Genomic DNA, 11,420 nt, shown 5'->3' with positions numbered 1-11,420 from the left:
GGCAGTGGACAAGGATTTGGTTTCCCCACATCCTCAGCAACACTTGCTATTAGTTGTCTAATTGATTGAGGCTGTCCTAGTGGTTATAAGGTGGGAGCTCATTACATTCTTGATTTGTTTTTGATGGCTAATGATGTTGAGCATCTTTTCATGGACTTGTCCCATGGAGCATGATGTTCCCCACAGGGGAGATTCTTCCAAAGAACAGCCTCTGGGTTTGCCTGTGGATGGGGTCAGCTCTCCCACAGTCTTCCAGGAGGACATGGGTGCTCAGGTCCTTCGAGATGAGGGTGTGTGGAAATTAAGGGCTGGGGGCTCTGAAGGCAGATTTTCTCTGAATCCAGGTGCCTGGGGTGATGACTTGGGAATGTGAGCCAGTTACCTGACTGCGCATGTTACATGTTCCTCTGTGAAGCAGGCAACCCATGAGACTTAGCTCATAGGCTTCTTTGAGCCTAAAAGGAGCTAACACCCAGAAAGGGGGCATGTGGACATGAGCACAAGACCCTGCATATACTCAGGGAGGCCATGGTCACTCATGGCAGCTGGGGCAGCCTGGGGCATTTGCCAGGCTGCATCTATTGAATAGTAGGTGTTTCTCGCCAACCCCAGCTCTGCCTATTCATTGCATCATGCCATCAAAACCCTGGAAGAGAGAACTTCTACAAACTTCGAGAAGAGAAAGTAGGTATTTGAGTCAACTACTTCCTATAAGCAAATAGAAATGATAGCTAAATAATCTTTAAGTGAATAATATTAAATATCGCAATTATGAAAAAAGTAAAGAATGTGAGTTATTTAATATTTTTATCGAATTCCAACTCACTGTTTTGCCTGGAATTACACTACATTATGTTGAAGTAATTGGTAAACTATACTATTATGAATGTAAATTTTACAAATATTGAAATTACTGCATTCTGAATAAAATCACAAACTCTTAAAATGGGATATTTAAAGAGGGGAAATATTAACTAACACAACTATCTAAAAAATTTTATTATACTTTACTGGGCAGTCATAGTCATAATATTCTTATAAATACTTTTTAAAACATTCTTTTTATAGTTGTAGATGGACAGGCATATATTTTATGTGGTGCTCAGGATCAAACCCAGTGCCTCACACATGCTAGGCAAGCATTCTGCCACTAAGCTACAGCCCCAGCCCCAACGCATTCTTTTTAAGTATCATTAAGTTTACACATATTTTTTTGGAAGGGATTGAGTATTTGTTCATCTATGATCAACACTTTTAGGCTAATTTTCTGTTTTAGCTCAAGTTTTAAAAAACCTGCTTTTATTCACATTAAAAACAAACTGCTTGATATGTACTCAATAATTAGATGATGAATTAAGATGTAATTATTCCTATAAGTAGGATGTGGATGCACTGGAGCAAACAACAGCAAGTGCTGTATCCATTTTAGGGATCCAATTTATGTGGTTAACAAAACTTTCAACAAATTCATTTCATCCTCACAACAATTATACAATGGGGAGATCAACTTAATCTTCATTTTACAACTTGGGAAACTGAAGAACAAAAATATCCCATAACTTATATAAAGTGGCATGCCAATAGTGGCACAGCATGGATCTGAACATTCTTGCTTCAGTAGCAGGAGTTTTCCAACCTCAATAGACACACAATTCAGTTAGCAATCTTATTAAATTCAGATTCAGACTCAGTACTTCTGGTTAGGAGAAAACAACATTTTGAGTTTTAACAATCACACCCCATGATACAGATGTTCCTAGTCTGTAGATCACACTTTAATTAGCAAAGTTCTAATCTACACTGGACAATAGTGAGAGATATGGCAACCATCAGAAACACAGTTTATCCTCAGAATATTACTCTTATGTGCAAATTGCCAACTTCTGATTTAGAACTTATGCTACTTCTTTTTCTTTCTTATAAATTTAACAAAATTTGCAAGTATTATAGTATTTACAAGTATTGTAGTAGCTGACTTCAGGTTTTGCTAGTCAACATATGATTAATATAAACTTGAAACTATAATATCTACCCCCCAATAAGGCCTTTCCTCATCCAAAAATGATTTACAATTACTCTTGAATATCTTCTTTAACATAGATTCAGTCCAAACCCATTAATATTTAGGAGTACATGTCTGTACCCTCTACATAGGAAAAGAAATTCAAGATTAACTTAGAAATCCAGCACCTTTCTAAACTTTTGCTGTTTACACAAGTGCTGACTGTAAGTGGAAAAGGAAGCACATCCTTTGATAAATAGAACATAAATGTCAACACATTACTAAACAACTCTCGTCCATAACTTTCTGTAAAACAAAGGGATGTTCATAATAATTTCCCTTCACGCTCACTGGTGAATTCATTTTTATACCCTAATCTAAAATATAGAATGTAAAAAGTATAAATGTAAACCAAAAAACATATATTATTTCTCTGTGTTTAAAATGCATTGGCCCACAGGCCTTCAATACTTAAAACCTAAAATACCATCAAATCATTAGAAATTAAATCTTTATCAAACTTTTTTACTAAAAGAAAAAGAAATATACCTATTGACATATAATCAAACACTTTTAAAGTCATGCATTTAATTTGACAATGATATCTACCCAAAGGCCATCCTGGATGTGTATATTAGACCTAATTATGTAACTAAAGAATAACTTATTAATTAAAACAAAAGATGGGATTTAAGACAAATCTCCCTAGTACAAGTAATTCTGGTTTTCCTATATCTCATTCAACATTTTCCTGAATGTACCCAGATACACTTAACATTTCTTCCCTGAGGGATAATTAACACTGTCACATACTTTGACAAGTTTATACATACATACATACACACACACACACACACACACACACACACACACACACACACCAAAAGCCATAATTAAATAATTGCACGTGGAAGTAGCAAGCATAAGGTTTCAAAGGTCTCATGCAATATTAACCCACAAATTCTAAATGTACTTAAGATTGTGGAATCCCATTTTTAATTACAACATAAATTAACAAATCTAAATAATACAACTACCATAAGCTAAAATTCTCATTTATGCAGCTATGAGTTAAAAGAAATGTAATACCACAATCTATTGCATTTTCTGGCATGAAAGCAAAAACACAATACAAATTTAGGCTTTTCTATCAAAATTACAAGAACTAACCTTCTACCCAGAAGAATCCAAAGACACACAAAAGCATCTGCATTATTTTACATATAAGGTATATGGAAAAAAGTCTCTCCCCAAAGTAGTAAGAAACAACTTCTAATTTCCTAAGAAACTTGTATTTTACATTTGTTTTCTTCCTGAATCACTTACACAGCCATAAAGAAACTCAGATATTAAAGAACTAGAGAAGTTAAAAGATGTCCTTTTCAATAGCCAACAGTCACCAAAGACTGTGACAAAAGAAAATAGATATAAGTATTCCATGTTACTATGCACAAGCAAACCCAAAGTTTTACTGCTTCACTAGTTAAATCACTAAATGTTAAGCATTATTTCATGAACTTAAATGAAATCTGGTATACAAAGAGAAAAAATACACCATAAGTGAAACTTACTTTCTATTTCACAGAAATATTATTATTATTTTAGATTATTTTACTCCATCTAAAATAATCCTGTGACCTTGTGGAAACAGTCCCGGGTTAAACACTTAAAGTACATTCCTTTACCAAATGTACCAGTACATTACTGCTCTGAAAGCATTCAATATGTCTACTATGTTCTCTAGATGTATATTCATACACTGGTTTAAGCCATTTGCAGAAAATCAACAGAAACCCTTAAAAACGTTTGACCTGACATGCAACTTTAAGACATGTGAGTTTAAATTGACAGATCTTTACATCTTTCATAATGGAAATTATCAGAATATACTCTGAAAGTTAAGTGATTCTTCCACAGAGCAAATTTAATTTGACCTCCTAAATGGTACATATTTGACACACCATTTAGAAGGCTAAAATAAATACTCATTTACTTCTTCTCTAAAGCAATACTGTTTCACAAAATTATAATGCAAGTTACACACGTAATTTTGAATTTTCTAATAACTATGCTAAAATGATAAAAAATAAAAATTTTAAAACACTTACTAAACATGCCAAATATTATTTCAAGATGTAATAAATATCTTTAAAATATTTATTCTTTTACAAATTGTAGTAAGTTTTCAAAATCCAGTATGCCTTTCACACTTTCAGCATATCACATTTTCAACTAGCCACAACAACCTGGTCCATAGTCAGAATGTGGCTAGTGGCTACAATATTGAGCAGTATACTTTTTAAGTAATATTTTGAGATCTGACATACCACTCTGTTTATACTTAGTTCACATTCATGTCTCCTTTTTAAACTGAATGGTTGCGACTACAAATATAAGCAAAACTGTTAATTCACTGGATAAATCAGGATCAGATCCCCCTTATCTGGGGATCTTGTTAACACACACAATAAGTAGCAAATGGATTATTCCTTATTATGTCTCATGTAGACTTCAGAGATGGTGCTGATCAACATGAGCAAACACAATTTGTAGCAAAAACACAGGTTAAACACCAAAACATTTTTATATAAAATCATAACGCTGCCTTAATTCTAGCATCCCTTCCCCTCTCATTCTTGAGCACATACTTCTATGCAATTTATTTATAATATTGCTCTCTAAATTTGGTGAATTTTGTCAACCATACAGTCACCATTCAAAAATAAACAGAACACTATATAAGACACAAATGAAAAAAAATCAACCAGCTACTTTTAATACAATTTTTCAACCAATCTTAAATTCTGAGTTCCACTGAATTTGATTCTTCTCACAATTCCAATTAATTTACTGCTAAGAATTTTCCCAAGTCATTAGGATATTTGCTTAAAATGTAAATAATTCCAACTATGTGTTTTCTAGAAAATAACAACTACAACCATAGCTTAGCACATAAAAGTTGTCCTTTAGGCAAGTTACTGAATAAATCAAACAGAAACAACTATACTCCTGTTTAATGCTTTTACATTTTGTAACACCATATTCAACAATTTCTAAATTTGGAAAATCAGTTCAGATTGCACACAAGCACTAACTTAAAAACTTAAAACCTTACAGGTTTCTACAAAATACTTGTGAATAAATGTATTCCACAGAAAAACAACAGAAAAATCAACACCACTCAAATCTCAGGAAGAAGCACAAGATCAGTACATTCATAAGTACAGAATATATGATACATGCTAAAGAGTATTTTTCTCCTAATTTAATTTAATTCACCTAGGGAATTTTTGTTTAAAGCACTTGCAAAGCTTTAAGGAAGCAAACATAGCTAGCTAGCCTCTTCTGCTGCACATACATACAAGGATAATACATTCATCTCCTGATATCGTTCCACAATTTAGAAATCAAAATAACAAAATTTGTTTCTTACCTGCAGTTAGGAGAGGATTAAGGGTTATTTCAGCTAGCTCCTTCTGAATTCTGTTAGTGAAATGGGAACAGACAAAAAGGATTTGAGACAGTCTACAGAATAACCAGAAAATCAGAATGCCCTCTACCATCATGCAGGTAAATGCATGGCTGGTTTTGCCTTCAGTAATGCTAACATGGCTGCTTCCTCTTTGTTCTCAGAGGCATAACCCAAACTCCTTAACAGAAAATTTCAGCTTTTTTTCTCACTTGCTACTGTAAATAGGTAAGTCATTTACACCTGAGTTGAGAAAGTCCTCCACTACTACTCAACAGAAGGATATAAAATCTATTTTAAAACTCTTTTTACCAAAGAAATTCTCTTTTGAAGCTTATATGCAAATGAGACAAAATGGAAGGAGGAAAAGCACTAGAATATTTTTGACAATGACTTCAATCCACTTTCACTGTGGTAAAAATTAGAAAGCTATTGCAAGAGCACATTAATAGTTTTGTCAATATTTTATCTGTTTAAAAAAAAGTTTAAAATTTACAAATACTTTTACCAATGAAAAACTTCCAAGGACTATTTTAGCAAGCTTACTTAACCATTTCTTTTCTCTGATCTTAGGTACAGCACGTAAATTTAAATTTCATACTCTTGGAGGAAAGAGGGCCTTGAGGTAAGGGGAAAAAGAGCATTTCTCTGATTTTCTTGAAATTTAAAATGTTTTCAAAAGTTGTTTATTGTTCTCTCCACAAAATTACAACACACTGAGAAGAATTTTAAATTATTTCAAAGACTGCTGCTATTCAATATAATATTCTCAAGTTCATTAGTGTTTGATTAATGGTGCAATGACGGTGAAAATGTATAGAAAAATAAGAACATGAATAAAATGCAATAATTGATCAGTTTTTATATTTTCTTTTTCTTTTAGTTGTGATCAATGAAAAACAACAAAACATCAACATTAGGTAATGCTATAGGTACATTTTGTTTGATACAAGAGTTCTACTCAATACAACCACTATCACTGATGGAGTCCCATTGATGGATTTTTTTTTTGCCATCATAGAAAATAAAAGTCAGCAGGAAACAAATAATCTTTCACTTACAACCAACAAAATGTTTTTTCCTGCTGTTGATTTTCACTACTATGTCAAGAACATCCATGAGTTTTAAAGATGTGCAAAGTTTTAACAGCAAAGTGTCACCTGAGATTGTTAACGGCTGCTTTTCAGTTTTATTTGTTCTCACAAGAACAAGGAGGGATAACTATAACTACAAAAAATTATACCTATTATGAAGGATTTAAAGACTGGTTTGTAAAACTAAGCAAATTTAAAATCTGCTTTCAAAAAAAAGCCAAGGCCTGACATTCAACATTTTTTAGCAAATATAAACTTTTTTCATCATTTCCTTTCATGAAATGTGACACATTTCCTTTTATGAAGCTGCCACCACAGATGCCTGGACTGACACCCACGTGAACACATGCTAATTTCACTCAAGAGTATAACAAAAGGAAACATCCCCAATGTACCATCTAATTCAGTTTCACAAATTTTCCTTGCCAACTCCTTAAACTGTCAGGATGAGAATCAGTCTCTAGGACTCTTCCTGAAATTACCAAAGTACAGAATAAGTTTGCTTAGAAGCATAATTTTAGTGAGGACGTTTTTATGTTCCCTAAAGGATGACAATTCATTCAAGTACAAATAAAATTGGTCATGAAGTATTTCTGGAGTATTGTTCTTGATGTAAAAATAAAAGCATCCAATTGCTTGGAAGACAACCTGACAATGTTACCTTTTAGCACTAGTGGATAACTTTGCAGTGGTTTTGCTAGAGAGTTTGGTGCTTTTCTTCCGCTGGGTGACAGAAGGTTCTTTCTTCATGATCTTCAGGCTCTGGAGCAGAAGGGTCTTGCTGGTCTGAATCTGAACTGCCACTGATGGTGCTGGGGCTGTCATCATTGGACATTTGCTTATCACTGGCCATTTGATGAAGTTATCACTTGGACAACTTTTTTAAAGAGAAAAGAGAAGAGGGAAGAAATGTTAATCTAAGAAATCAATCAACAGCTTTTCCTTATCTTAATATCATTCCCAAATTGTATCTCTATAAAAAGGTTCCAAAAGTGTTCACATTCATTGTATGAAAATGTTACTGGGGATAGGATGAATCTTACAATGCCAGCTCTCAGGGATTGTCCGAAATCACCCACTCACATTTTTTCCATTCCTTGGATAATCTATCAATTGTCTACTTTCTCAGAAGGCATGAAAAAGATTTGCTGGGGAACTTAAGGCAAGGGGTATTAACAACATAACTGTAAATAACAGATTTTTATGAAAAATGTTAAAAAGTCACTACACGTCTAAATATTCACAGACTGACATGCGTCAGAGCTACCAAATTCCCTTTCCCAGAGGAAACATACCCTGTTAATCGCTCATATGCTTATTTAAAGTGAACATTCCTCTTCTATGCATGTAAAACCTTTAAAAACAACACTGGGAAATTTAAAATTCAACTAACAAGCTGCTCTAGCCTTTTCCACAGCCAGCAGTGAAGATTCATCCAGCCGCCATTATAGGAAAAGCAGAATCCAACCTGAACTTTCGGCAAAGCTCGCCACATCACCAAAGTTCCTTGCTCAATCTTTACATCAGGGGGACATTTTATCCAAAATTAACAAAAAGAAGGGTAAAAGCCCAAGGAAAAACAACAAAGCCCCAAGAACTGCAACAAATGTCTGCGCCCTCATAGGCCAGCCGCTGCTGCTGCCGGCGTCCACGCAGCTCCGCGGCCCTTTGTGGGGAGGGCCGCCCACGGACAGCTTGACGCCCCAACCGCCAAACAATATGAGCAGCCAAAAGGCCCCGCAGATCGCGGACACCGGTGGCGCAGACACCCAGTGTGAACGTAGCTGCCGCCGCCGCCGCCTCCCTAACTGCCCACCCCCCAGGACCCCAGCCCCGCCGCCCTACCTTGCCACCTGAAGGAAGCTGCCGCCGCCGCCGCCCCTACTGCCCCCCACGCGGAACCCAGGCCCGCCGCCTTACCTCGTGGCGAGAATGAAGCTGCCACCGCCACTACCGCATCCCTAGCTGCCCCGAAAGCCGACCTCAGCGCTGCCACCTTACCTAGCGGCAGAAACGAAGCCCCCACAGTCGCCGCTGCTGCCAACCTGGCTGCCGGCCGACCGCCACGCCCGCCGACCGCCACGCCCGCCGACCCCCACGCGCCTTACCTTGTGGCCAGAAGGAAGCAGCCGCTGCCACCCAGGAGCCCACAGGAGCCCAGACCCGCTGCCTTACCTCGGGGCAGGAATGAAGCTGCCGTCGCCACCGCCCAGGCTGAAGCCCACGCGGACATCATCCCCGCTGCCCTACTTCCTGGCGGGAACGAAGCTGCCACCGCCACTACCGCATCCCTAGCTGCCCCGAAAGCTGACCTCAACGCTGCCACCTTACCTAGCGGCAGAAACGAAGCCCCCACAGTCGCCGCTGCCGCCAACCTGGCTGCCGACCCCCACGCCGACCGCCACGCCGACCGCCACGCCGACCGCCACGCCGACCGCCACGCCGACCGCCACGCCGACCGCCACGCCGACCGCCACGCCGACCGCCACGCCGACCGCCACGCCGCCTTACCTCGCGGCCAGAAGTAAGCCACCGCCGCCCCCCTCCACTGCCCCCACATGGACTCGGGCCCCGCGGTGGGAAGGAAGCTGCCTCCGCCATGCCTAGGCTGCCCCCCACGCGGACCCCAGCCCCATGCCAGGTGGCCAGAATGAAGCTGCAGCCGCCGCCCTGGCTGACGCCCACTGGACCCCAGCCCCACCACCTTACCTCGCTGTGGGAACGAAGGTCCTGCTGTCGCCGCCCTTCCTGACCACCAAGGGGACCCCAGGCTCCTCCCCCGCCCCTTACCTCGCAAGGAACGAAACTGCCGCCACCGTGGCGTCGCCGGCCCCCCCTGCACCGGCTGCCCCCCACGTGGACCCCAGCCTCCCTACCTTACCTCGCCGCTTGAAGGAGGCTGCCGCAGCTGCCCAGGCTGCCCCTCACGCGGACCCCAGCCTCGCTACCTTACCTTGCCACGTGAACTACGCTGCCGCTGCCGCAGTCGCCTTCGCCGTCGCCGCTCCAGCTGCCCTCTAAGGGTACCCCAGCCCTGCATCCTTACCTGGCCGGGTGAGTAGTTTTGCTTGTTGTGTATAACTACCCCACAATAGACTTTTGTTATTTAAGAGGGCTACAGGAAATCTTTGTCTGTTCTTATATTTAGGAATACAATGACAAGGAAAGTGAGTTTCTGCATGGGTGCACTCATAGCTATGTGAATTGAGTGCTTAACCCTCCACATTCATTCACCAACTGCAGAACCATGTCCTGGGCACCTGACAAAAAATAGGTGCAATATGTATCTCAGCAAATCTAAAACCATCACCCATCACAGACTACCCCAACTTCTGAGAAAGTGTGGGAATCAGTAATCTTTATATTCTAAGGGTCTCCCTATCATATGTAACATATAAATATATATGTGATATCATTAATTCTAACATGTGCCTTTTATCATCTCTAAAATCAAAATGTACCATCCAATAAATGATGTTGTCAATCACTCTTAGGCAGCAATTGTGATGCAATTATCATTGCTTGGGATTGCATGAACTTGTCCATTGCTCTTTATATTGTGGTGTACGATAAAAATCCAAGAACAAATAAGTTTAAGAAAATTATTTCAATAAACATAAAATAAAAATTCTAAGTAACAAAAATATTATTACAGTTTAATTGGTAATGATTTTTCATTTATAATGGCACATAAAATGTTGCATCTTTGAATTAACTCTTTAACTTGATATTATAATTTATGCCATTGTTTAGCTGACAACAATTTTTCTTAGAGGCAAAATAATGATTATATTATAATCAAACTTTCAATTTCATGTCATGGCAAAAGCACATACTAATTTTTAAGACTAGTCATTTATCAATTTGTTGACTATGTTAAAGAACTCAGAATTATTGATATAGTTAAATGCATTTATCTATTAAGCTAGGCAGTAGACATTACAAAATGTTTATACTAGATCTAGAAAGATGATTATAGCTAATAGTTCTTAAGCACTTACCATATGTCAAGCACTATTTTCAGTTCTGTACATGTCCTAGGACTTAATCCTTTTGCAGCACTATAGGGTTAATATTATAACTATCCCTATTCATTTTATATATTAAGAAACCGAGGCACAAGAGGCCAAAAAATTATCCAAAAGATACATAATAATTGTGGAGACAGGATGTACCTTAAGATTGTCTGACTGCAGAAACTCTGATCCACTTAGACACTATAGTCACAAATGTTTGTCCCTGCCCTTAAGCAACTAAGTCTAACAGAAGAAAAAATGTACCAATTAAATTTAAGGGTAATGTCATAATGGAGTTAGATATAAAGTTCAAGAGATGTGCAGGAGAAGGATCATGTAAGTTCGTTTGTCACGACATATTTGTGTATCATTATCTAATAAATGTCTGTCTTATTAATAAATCTATAAGCTAATCAAGAGGCAGGGACTTTGTTGGCTCGTTGTTTGATCAGCTGTTGACCTAGTGCATAGCACTTAATTGTTTTCATTTTTGCCTCAGGGAGTAAGGAAGGCTAAAGAGAAGCAATATTTGAGTAGACACTCAATGAATATGCTTTATGATTTTTGTAAATTTAACAATATGTTTCAAACCTGTACAGTAAGCAACATGTTGGCTCTGCAATTCCAATGCTCATAATTCATCCTTGAAACTATATGTAGTGCTGAGAATCGAACCTAGTGCCTCACACATGCTAGGCAAGTGCTTTACCACTGAGCTACGACAAAAGCCCCCTCATGCTAAGGAAATAATAAAAATTAAGGCACTTTGTCCCAGTTGCTATTAAGGCTAGGTTTGTTAATGTAGTAGTACATAGAATAATGTACCTTTTCCCATGAAT

General features: G+C 38.3%; 1 pseudogene across 1 annotated transcript; it reads right to left on the bottom strand.

Annotated features, from left to right (window-relative positions):
• Positions 1-5,431: 5,431 nt before the first annotated feature.
• Positions 5,432-7,418, bottom strand: LOC308658941 (ubiquitin-conjugating enzyme E2 E3-like; annotated as a pseudogene). Its single transcript has 2 exons — positions 7,227-7,418; positions 5,432-5,485 (listed from the first exon to the last, which is right to left on the bottom strand). The product of its transcript is annotated as a ubiquitin-conjugating enzyme E2 E3-like (transcript).
• Positions 7,419-11,420: the final 4,002 nt, after the last annotated feature.

The sequence above is a fragment of the Spermophilus citellus genome, assembly GCF_964194105.1.
Source record: "Spermophilus citellus genome assembly, chromosome: 10".
NCBI classification, from domain to species: Eukaryota; Metazoa; Chordata; class Mammalia; order Rodentia; family Sciuridae; genus Spermophilus; species Spermophilus citellus.
The sequence above is the reverse complement of the archived record's forward strand: the minus strand, read 5'-3'. Positions and strand labels throughout refer to the sequence as shown.